This window comes from Camelus ferus, chromosome 25, assembly GCF_009834535.1.
Source record: "Camelus ferus isolate YT-003-E chromosome 25, BCGSAC_Cfer_1.0, whole genome shotgun sequence".
Classification (NCBI taxonomy): domain Eukaryota; kingdom Metazoa; phylum Chordata; class Mammalia; order Artiodactyla; family Camelidae; genus Camelus; species Camelus ferus.
In genome coordinates this window covers 30,135,954-30,147,882 of record NC_045720.1, presented here as the reverse complement: position 1 = coordinate 30,147,882, position 11,929 = coordinate 30,135,954, and positions in this window count along the sequence as shown.

The window sequence follows — 11,929 nt, the reverse complement described above, 5'->3', positions numbered from 1 at the left end:
GGGGAGGGGAAGGGAGGGGAGGGCCGGCTCGCGGGCGGCTCTCGGAGGAGTCTGGTGGGACGGCCCCTCCTTCCACACACCCCGCCCCACCTCCACCCGGGAGGCGCGTTAACCCGTCACCGCGGCGGTGGGCGGCGCTCGAAGCTTCCGGGTTTCTGGGCGCTAACTACCCCCCACGTGCGCGGCCACCCGGGCCTCTTCCCACCGAGGCCAGCCCTGCGCCACTCGCTCCCGCTCCCGCGGGATGCCGGGCACGAGTGGGCCGGCGTGATCCCTCCCAGGCCCAGTTTCCGAAATGTGGGTGAAAAGAGTAGGACTGGCTCTCCGGGTCTCCTACCGGACCGCACTACGAGTCCCAGCGAGCAGCGCCGCCACGCGCCTCGGCCGCAGAAGCGGTGGCTGCTGGGAGCTGGAGTCCCCAACGGCCGCGGCGCTCGCTGACCCCAACTGGCCGCCCGTTCGAGGACCCCCAACCGTCCTGGCACTGGAGCCCGGTCGCCGCCCCGCGGTGCTGCCCGTAGCGCAGGGGGGAGGGGAGGGGCCCTCCGACTGCTGGTCCTCTGGTTTCCGAGCCCAACATCCTCATCGGTATCCCCAGTGGACGCTGTCGTTGGCCGAAGTGATTTTAATTTGGAAAAACTATTCTGGGATCTTTGTCCGTTTCCCTTTTTAAAGTGTCGTGATCACTACTCACTTAAGGTGCTAGGTTGGAATCACTCATTAGTGTTATTTCTGCCAGAAATGTATTTGAGGTAGAAAACAAGACTTGAGAAAAATAAATGTTTTCCTTTAAAGTATGAATCTATCACAGTCATAAGGGCACCACAGACTTACAACCAGGCAAAATTAGGAATAGTCTAAACGCAGTGTAAAACAAGTTTGTAGTTAGCTGTGGGCTTTAATAGGAATGCTAAATGTAATGAATTGATAACCATAAAAAATAACGATAATAGGAATGACATCAAGTCAACACACAAATCCCACTTTAAGGTAGTAATGTACTTTGCAGTTTTTAAAGCACTCGCATAAACATCCTATCGTTTGTTCCCTACAGCAATCTTGTGTGGGAGGTGGAGCAAGTGTTAATAATTTTATTTTACTATTAAAGGAACGGTCTCAAGTTAAATAATTGCTCAGTTCATTCGTTAATTCAATAAACTTTAATGCGTGCCAAATAAATTGCCAGGTGTGGACTGGGTACATTATTCTGTAATTAAAATTTAAACCTGCAGAATCCCACGTAAGTGCTACTTTGTCCCTATTTCGGTAGGAAGAGGGTAATATTTTGGAAAACATGTTGCCTTAAATGCTTTATTAAGCAAAAGAACAAAACTGAGGACTGTGCTTTAGGAAGGCACATCTGATACTAGATGATAAATCACCACTCAGTCTATTAGAACTCTGTGGTTAAAATCAATCCATCCATATATTTGTTGAATTCTACCACGTGTATCTGTAAGGAAGATAGATGACAAATTCCTGTCCTCAAGAGGCTTCTGATGAGATCTGTTAATCATATATATAATTACAGTCACTAAACTCCAATCCCAGTGCTTTATCTGGCTGTGACAATTTTTTATTAGATTCTAAATTTCTTTTCTTCAAAAAATAAGAGGATGTAAATTCCATTACTGTACTTTAAAACAAAAGGTGACTTCATTTTAATATTTTCATTAAATTACTGAACAAAGACAATATGAAAAACCAAACAGGGATAAAAGAAGTGCACTCATTAAAACAAATATGAAGGAAGATCACCTCCAATAACTTGGAAATTAGATTATACCAAGAGTTAAAACTACCCAAAACCATACGTAATTGCTAAGATTATCTATGCAGAGGCTTTTACATATACCTCTGGTAGGGAAAGATAAGGGTGCAGGTTCTGGCAGACCTCACTAAAGCATCATTATATTATTTACTTATTATTTATCATTATTTTATTTATTTATTATTTAAAGGTGAAAAAGAAATGTTCTGCTTGGAGTCTAGAAAATTTTGTCAGAGAGCAAGAGTTTGGCAAGCATTCTCTAAGGTGGGTTTGGATGCGCAGGTCACTAGAAAGGGCTTACTCCCAGGTTTCACTAGCGCCTTGATTAAATAACTCAAAAGACCTCTCTGTTACAATACATTTTGAACAAGGAACCTCCCAATTGATAAGTTCAACTAATAGCTAAACCTCCAGGGTGCCCTGACACAAGAAAGGGATACTCTTTCGAGGTATGGTAAGCAGAAGGGATGGTAAACAGGAGTATTCTAGGCACTAGAAAGGTATATCTTTTTTTTTGGAGATTAATAAATGCTAAGTGGGGGTGGGGTGAGGGTATGGCTTAGTGGTAGAGTGCATGCTTAGCATGCACGAGGTCCTGGGTTCAATCCCCAGTACCTCCACTAAAATAATACTAATAAAATAAATAAACCTAATTACCTCCTCATCCCCCCCAAAACAAACAAACAAACAAACAAAAAAACAAATACTAAGGGAAACAAGTTGGCCAGCAGGACTTCTAGCAGCTGTGGTTCTTGACATTCAGTGGGTGTCAGTGTCATATTTTAGAGATGTACAATTGATTATGTATGAGGAAGACTAGAAGCAAAGTCCATCCCTGGGGGAGGGAGCTAGTAGAATGGGGACAGAGTCAGAGCCCATCTCAGAAGGAAACAGGAGTGGGATCTGGAACCGGAATCAGGAACTTATTGCCTTGATCCATCATTCACCTCTTTCTCTTTCTGTCCAACCAGCTCCTTTTTCTCAGATTAGAAACCTGTCTTTCTTATCAAAAATCAAACAAACTTCTCCTTAATGACATATTCCTCTCTAATTCACTCTTTTCACAGCCAAGATTTTTATTTCCACTCCTCATCTCTTCTCATCTTCTCTTAATTCCTAAACATGACCACAACAAGACCACAACACTGACTGCTCACATCTCCACAGCCCCTCTACCTGCCCTGTCAACAGTCACCAACAATCCCCCTTCTATTTGTCAAATCCAATGGACAGTCTTCAAGTCCAAGTCCATTTTGCTTGACATCCACAGAATCTAACTCTCTTTTCCTCCCTTTTTTCCCCCTTGACTTCTGGGCTACAACTCTCCTGGTTCTGCCCCACTCTCAGACTATTCCCTGTCTCCTTGTCACCCTCCACTGACCACCAGGTTGGGCTGGGTACCCTTCCTCTGGCCTTTCCCCACCCTACCTCTGTGCCCCACCCTACCCACTGCATTTACCACATTATATTAAAATAGTCTGTTTCTGAACTGTCTCCCAAAATCAGTTGTAAACTCCAAATGAGAGCGTACGTCCTATTTATCTGTATTCCTACCACCAAGCATGAAGCCTGGCACATTGGAGGTGCTTTTTTCTTTTTAAGTCTAACCTCAGAGAAGCGGCCAGCCAGGCTTATAGACTGATGACACGGGATGTGGGTTTATAGGGAGGTCTCAGCCTGAAGTTTACGTGGGCAGCTAGGGCTGTGTTCAAGCTCAGACCACGTGGCCTGCTGTCATGCACCACATCCAAACACCACAGGCTACTGGCAGGAGAATTTCCAAAAATACTGGCTGGGCGGTCATTTCCAGTGCTGAGCTTGGAGGTAGCACCCGGAGACAGGCAAGTAGGGACAGTCATGGCTGCTGGGTAAAAAGAATTTCTGGACCTCCAAAGCTGAGGACACCACACCACGGCAATCCTGTGGAGGTCCTGTCACCCTTCAGAGGCTATCAGACAGCTTTGCTCTTTAACAGTGTGATCACTTTTGATAGAGGTAATTAAGTTCACAAGTAAAAGGCAGAAGATGGAATATCTGTCAATTCCCTTTGACTCTGATTCACCACTCTCATTTTTCTCTCCCATCATTTCTTTTTGGTCTTAAAAAAATGTGCTGGCTATGTTTATCTGGCTTGCCTGTGAATATCCAATTTTAGATTGCAAGCTGTGGGACAGAATAATGTCCTTCTATCTGCAGCGTCTCACTGCGGGTGCCGGAGAATGCCTAATGACATCAACATCATTCAATTAACCTGTTTTTATCTTAGTGAATAAAATGTAAAGTTCACCAGAGAACTTGTTCACTTGAACCTCACTAGAGATTTATAAATAATTTCCCGGCTATATCCAGGATCTTTTTGGAAAATGTCCAGAATAATTTATGCTATTTCACATAATGTATGACAAATTAAAGTTGACTGGTTTTTTAAGATCTTTAGGTAATACTGAGAAATATATTTGAGCTGAATAATAAGGGAATATAGCAGCCCTCTCCTAACTAAAGGGATATACTTACTGTATATCCTTGAAACAGAAAAATATTCAACAATGTCCATGATAAGACCCAAACTATACAATATTTAAGTTTAGCTATCTGCTTCCTTGGTTTGCTGGGTTGGTTGAGGAACACAACATCTACTCAAATTTGTAAATTGTCATGCTCATGATCAGAAGATTTCCTATAAGAGCCCATTCAGATTTTGTTTTTTCCCTATGCATTATATATTTTCCTCATACCAAAAGAACAAAGTAAGGAATTTGTCTAGAGTTTGAAATTGGTTCTGACATTGTGTGTCAGATGATGTAACATGACATTACTTCTGAGAAAATGGCTGCCAAGTAAGAAGACATAGATCTTGAAACAAAACCCACTTAAAGTCATGAACATAGACTCATAAGCAGAGAAACAATATTGGGAGAAAAGGATCACTAATGGCTTTATTGTGAAAGAGAATACGAAACTCAGAGAAATGTCAGAATACTGGGGTTTCTTACAAAATGCTCTTCTAATGGCACAGACGTCCATGTTAAACCAGTGTTTGTCATAATGGTAACAACAGGGCTACTACAATAACAGTCATAGCACCACCTACCTAACAGGATTATTGTGAGACCCGAATATGATACCATATGTTAACTTAAGTTACATGACGTACAGTGCTACCATTTATTGAGCAGCTCCTATTTCTGTAAATATAACCACACATAGATTTGGCAGATAATAAACTAAAATTCATGGCAGAAGTATTACACAGAGACAAACAGACATACAAAAGACCCAACCATCACAGTCCTAAACTAATTTGGAGAACAGAAAATTGCAATGGCTGCATTGAAATCATGTTAAAATTAGATGAGTAACAACAACAACAACAGAAAAACTAAAGTCAATTGTCTATCTAGGGTATGGATTATGTGGGGAGGGGTCAACGCGAGAACTTTGAAATGGATTCTACTCTAGGACCTTGGTTCCTAAGGCACAAATAACCTAAGTATGTAAGTTAAGGCATAATGACAAAGATATATTTCAGGTAAATAGAAGAAATTTTATTAACACTAAGAGCTAATATCTATGGAGCACTTACATGCCTCCTCTCAACGGCCCTATCAGGTATGAAACTATAGAATTGCCAGTGAGGAAACTTAGGCTTAAAGAAGTCATATAACTTTGATTCAAACACAGGCTGTGCATGATCAAAGAAGGAGGTCTTTGAGCTGGGAATTCAGGGGGCTAATACTTAGGATAATGAGAAGAAAGGACATTGTAAGGTGGAGAAAATAACATGAGGAATGTCATGGAGGTGGAAATAAGCGAGATGTGTTGAGGGTATGGGAAAATCTTTTGGCTGAAAGAAACACAGCAGACAAAAGGGAGTAAAGGCAAGTGAGAGAGTGAAAGAGGGGAGCAAGTACAAGGGAAAATAAATAAGAGCTAGAATATTGCAAAAATAGATTGAGGCTTGAATGAAAAGGGAGCTCAGGATCTAATCTTCTGACCTCATGGTTTATCAGAAGGTAATTCTGGTGGCAATGTAAAAGTATTGGATTTGAAAGAGTAGAGACAAAGGGAGACCAATTAAAATATTCTTGGAATGGTCCCACTTTGCTCTTCCTGAAGGTGAGTTAAAGAAAACAAGTCCCTTAAAAAGTTGTGGTATGTTTATACAATGGAATACTACTCAGCCATAAAAAATAATAAAATAATGCCATTTGCAGCAACATGGATGGATCTAGAGATCATCATTCTAAATGAAGTCAGCCAGAAAGGGAAAGAAAAATACCATATGATATCACTCATATGTGGGATCTAAAAGAATTTTTAAAAGGACACTATGAACTCATCAACAAAACAGAAACAGACTCACAGACATAGTAAACAATCTTATAGTTACCAGGGAAAGGGGGTGGGAAGGGATAAATTTGAGTTAGAGATTTGCAAATGTTAGCCACTATGTATAAAAATAGGTTTTAAAAAGTTTCTTCTGTATGGCATGCGGAACTATGTTCAATATCTTTCAGTAGCCTTTAGTGAGAAAGAGTATGAAAATGAATATATATATAATATGCTTATGCATGACTGGGACATTGTGTTGTACACCAGAAGTGGACACATTGTAACTGACTGTACTTCAGTAAAAAAAAAAAAATTAAAAAAAAAGAAAGAAAATAAGTTCTTACTGTCTAATGAAAAGAAGCATACAAATTTATTCAGGAAGATACTTTTTTTCTGTAAGAAATCTTAAAAAGGATTTATTGTGTAGCTCTTTATATAAAAGATACTGAATTATAGAATTCATTCATTTGTTCCCTACAAATCAAATATTTATTTAGGTCTACAATATGTGTTTGTTTAAGGCCCTGCATTTAAATACATAGACCAGGAAAGTCTTTACCTTCAGGGAGCTTATTCTCTAAAAAACTGGGCAAATGTCTTAGTGACGTTACAAAAAAATACAGTTACAATTTTCACATGAAAGAGTAGGAAACTAACAAGATGGCTCTTGAGTTGTTCTGGCTGTACTTCTAGCTAAACTGATCTTACGACTAACAAGTTCCCCGCCCTGTGCACTCTTTTCTTAGAATAACTTATCCTTTTACCCTAGAGGTCTTGAAAGAAGGTCATAGACCCAACCTCAAGAAAATGGGCAGACCCTCCTAAATTCCTCCGTAACAACAGCAAGTTCTCATCAAGATGAAGAGAATGTAACACCCTGTAAAACGCTCTGATTGTTATCACCTTTTCTGTTCCATCCAGTTTTTCTATAAAACCTCAAGACCCCAACCCCAAAATGGGCTCACAGTCTTTAAGGCACTAGCCTGCTGTTTCTCCCTTTGCCTGGCAAAGCAATAAAGCTGTTCCTTTCTGTCCTCCCAAAACTCTGCCTCCGACTCTCAATTCGGCTATTAGGGTACAGAGGCTGGTTTTGTGGCAACACTTGTGGATGTTTTCCTTTTGTCAACTCTTAATAATGGCTTATTGTAATCCAGCCAAATTACTTCTGTTGAGAGCTGAATCTGGCATAAAGCTTACCAAATCTATAGAAATTGATGGTCCTGTAGTCTTTAGGCAACATATCTCAAATATTGGTGGGCTTTTTTTAAAAAGATAGATTGCAAAAAAAAAAAAAGACAAAAAAAAAGAAAGAAAAAACAAAAAAATAGAAGAGTTAGATTGAAGTCAGTTTCAAGCTGAGGTCTCTGGTAGGTAGTGACTAAGGGACAACTATTCTGGGTTGGTGATTAAAAAGATATATATATATATATTTACATACACACTTTACTCATTCAATATATGTTTACTGAGTGATATATTAAGAACCTTGAAACATTGCAGATATAGAAATGGACAAGAGAATCCCTGTCTTAAAGAATGTATAATAACATTAACACCATTCAGTTCACCTCTGGTGTGGATGTTTATTTAATCTTAGCAAATGGATTGCAAAGTTCTCTAGAAAACTTGACTACTGAACTTCCTTAGAGATTTATAAATAATTCTCAAGCTACTGCTATCCAGGCTATACCTAGAATAACTTACAATATACTTTATTCTGTAGGATGAATCAGGGTTGACTGGTTTCATGAGGTATTTCAGCCTAACATTAAGAGGCCAAGTTGATGTGAACAATGAGGGAATATAGCAACTCCCAACTGGAAAAAGGTATACTTTCTGGAGACCGCTATAATGGGAAAATACTACATGAAGAAAGTACAGTCCACTGGGGTGACACACGTGATTGCCAGCAGCCAATACACAACACAGTAAGTGGTATAGGAGTTGGGTGAGTACAAGGTACTCTGGGTACACAAAGCGGGTGCATTGAATTTAGGTTTGGGTGTTTGGGGCCAGAGGCATGAGAGAAGCAATCAGGCTGAGCTTCCCTTATTAAATAATAGCCACCACTTAACAAGCCTGTTTAACTCAACACAGAACTCCAGGGAGGAGCAAGGGGAGGCCCAGGGAAGGCGAGCACAGAGCTAGACCCCAGGCGCACTAGCAGTGTGTTCAGTGACTGCGCCACCTTCTCTACCGAGGCGCCGACAGCACTGCTGCTGCTCTGAGCCATTAGTGACCAGCCGGTCAGAGTCAGGGAAGATCATCAGTCCCAGTTCTGTGTCACAAATGATTGGGCTGCTCCTGTAACGATGGTTCATTGGTTTATTTCAGTTTTTCTTCTAGGAAACCAACCAGGTATGAATAACTCCTTTCTAGAAATCTTTCTTTGGGTTCATCCATAGGTTAAGCAAGAAAATATATTTATGCTGAATGATGGATAACCACCTGTGTCCTCACAAGGGTACGCTGAATGATTGTAGTGACAAAATTATGTGTATAGGTACCTGTCCAGTACGTCTCTGACGTGGAAATCTATAGCTGTGTAGTTTGGATTTTAAGTCGACCTTTAATTGGTGAGAATCACTTCAGGCTTACCCAGTGATACCATTTCCTCTTCACTAATAATTTTGGAACACTGTCCATTTCTTTCCATATAAAAATCTATTTTTAAAAGGTAAAGTGAAGATAGCTTATCTGCCATTTAACTATTGATAAAAATAATTTGCATTTGAAAAACAAAATCCTAGTTTCTCAAGAGGAAAAAGTGAGAAGCTGAAAGTAACTCCATCCAAGAACTCAGAAGTATCAGTTGTCTGCCGACTGATGTTGACCAAGACAGGAAGACCAGATCCTACCCTTTAAATATGACACAGGCTTGCAAAATGAAGCCTTACTGAGGGGCAAATAGTTGGTCTGGACATCCTCAGGGAGATACATTTGAAGAAAAAGGGAAAAAGGCAAAGAAAAATTTGAACAGTATATAGTAGTTTCACTGTTAGTATTACTAGTTCTATTACTATTTTATGCTTTTACCATCAGATAAAAGAAATGAGTGATTCTGGAAACTTTATTCAGAATCCAACATTTTTATTCAGAGTGATAACTGAATGTTTCATTGAATTATATATAAAAAAGGAAATATAATTTAGATGAAGAATAAAAAAATTGAGGTAGCTATACTGTAATGTGAGAACTAAGTTGGAAATACTAATATAAACTAATAAAATTTAATAAAGTATGCCTTCTCTAGCTCTGTTCAATGAAATGGCCCAGGAACAATGTGACTCCACCATCATGAGGCTCATGCTGTGCACTCCTAATTTGTGAATGTTGGGGTTTGATGCAGTTTTTCATGTAAAGAAACCAACATGCTGAAGAAAAATGACTGACTCATGTCTGGGTCTGGGAAGGTAAAGGTGAGTCTTGAAAGATTTTATTGGTCCAGAAAGCAAGTAAGCTTTCAAATATAATGGTGTTGCATGGAAGATCACCGAAGCCAGTTTAAAGGGACACTCATTGGTTAACTTCTGTCAATTTGAGTATCAGAAGGAAAATTATGACTATAGTTAGCTGAATGTGTAATTTGTGAAAAGCTGAGGTCATAAATGAAAGCAAAATGGAGAAAAGTTGACAAATTGTACTAAAGAAGTTGAATATAATTGAATCTCATTACTCACCCTTATTATGTTAGTACTATTGACTCATTTATTGAATCAGTGCAGAATATCAAATTCAGTAAATATCAAGTATGTTAGTTTTACTTAATCTAAGTTTACATTTAGAAACATAAGTCTTAACTCTTAGGGTGTAACTGCCAGTGTCTATACTAGTGCAAACTGATTTTCTAGAGTGACAAAGTTACATCCCTGTCTGCCTTAGAAACCTAATGGTGGGAGTCTGGATTGCACCCAAAGTGCCATCTAGTGAGTCATCTTGGGGAAATTAGCACTGGAATATATTTGAGTTATTGTACTCCTGAGTCTCTATGTATTAATCAGCTAAGTTTTGAGAGCTAGATCATAACCCTGGCGATATTTTGCATAAGTCTATAACTATCTGACAGAACTTTCCACAATGTGGAAATATTCTATATCTGTGTTGTCCGATATGGTAGCCATTAAGTTATATGTAACTAATGGCTATTGAGCACTTGAAATGTGGCTAATGCGACCAAGGAACTGAATTTTCAATTTAATTTATTTAAATTAATTTAAAGTCAAAGTTAAATAGATACATGACTTGCAACTACTTAATGAATAGCAGGGGTCTAGACTTTAAACTTCCTTTTAATTATATAGAATAACGTTAGGTTTACTGAGCAATGCAAATTCCTTCTCATCAATTCTGGGACATTGAGGATTTTTACGATAAAGATCTATACTGAAAAAAAATTTAGGATTAAAATTTTTTGAATAGGTAATGTATTTACGTTGTTTAAAACATTGTAAAAAATATATAAAACAGTATATAGTAAGCATTCTTTCCCACTCTGTTCCCCAGCTACCCAGTCTCTTCACCATTCGTGTGATCAGTGTTGTCAATTATCTTATCCCAGAGATATTTTATGCATATGTGAGGAATGATAGCCACCTTTATTTTGCACAAGTCTTTTTCTTCCTAATATATTTTAGGGATCATTTCATATTCATACATCAGCAGTCTTCTTCCTTATGACTGCATAGCTTTAAGAATCTCTTCTAAAGGATCCCTGAAGGTGGCCTCCCTGCTCGTGAGATAGCTTGCATTTGAAATGTGAAGAATCCTAATTTCACAAGACAGGTAAGGATAAGAGCGGGCAGCTCCAACCCAGTGTGCCCCACACCACTCCCCACTATGGCAGAGGCCCAGATTTAAATATGCCTAGACCTTTTTCTTTTAAAAGTGCATTTTGAACCAAATCATGCTAGCCTTTGTGAAGTGGCCCAAGATATTATAACACTGATTATGAATTTTTTTAAAATAGTATAATTGTAATTTCAATAATACATAAGCCCCATTAGTGGCTTTCTATAGCACACAGAATAAAATCCAAATTCCTCACCAAGACCCACTGGGCTTTGCATGATCTGACTCCAGACTCTTCTTAATCCCTAGGCTCCAACCACCTAGGTCTCTTAACAGAGCCTGCTCTTTTCTGCCTCAGGGCCTTTGCACTGACTCTTCTCTCCATCTGGCATGCTCCTTCCTGGGTTCTTTCTGTGGCTCTCTACTTCATCCTCCAACATCAGCTTAAATGTCACCTCTTTCCTGATGTCTTTCCTGAATTTGCCTCCTCTAGTCCCCCCTCACCCCACCCCCACGTTACTACTTCCTTCATAGCACTTATTCTAATCTATAATTATGTACATGTTCTCTCTCTCCCATTGCAATGTAACATCCCTGAAACAGGAATTTGAACTGTCTTTACCAAAGTATCTCTGGGACTTAAAACAGTGCTTTAGGTGTACAGTTGGGTACAATTTGCTAAAACAAAAAATGTTGCAAATATTGCATATAATTCAAATATAGCACCCAGAACTTGAGAGAATTTGGTCAAGTGCCATGCCTTTCAAATAGCCCTGCTTGACTGAATAAACAGAGTAAATTACTCTAAAAGAAATAGTGTTTCTATATGAGGTTTTTGATTTCATTAACATCTATCTGGAGTCCTATTTACTTTTTAAGTCAGAGATGTTCAGTATGTCTGAATCACTAAAGCTCCTTGCATCTGCTATGATCCGCCAGCTGTGAAGTGATGCTCCTTATGTCATGTCATGTGCTCTTCATCTTATAATCTTTCTGAGTCACTAAGTCAACATGTATTGGTCATTATGTCAACATTTA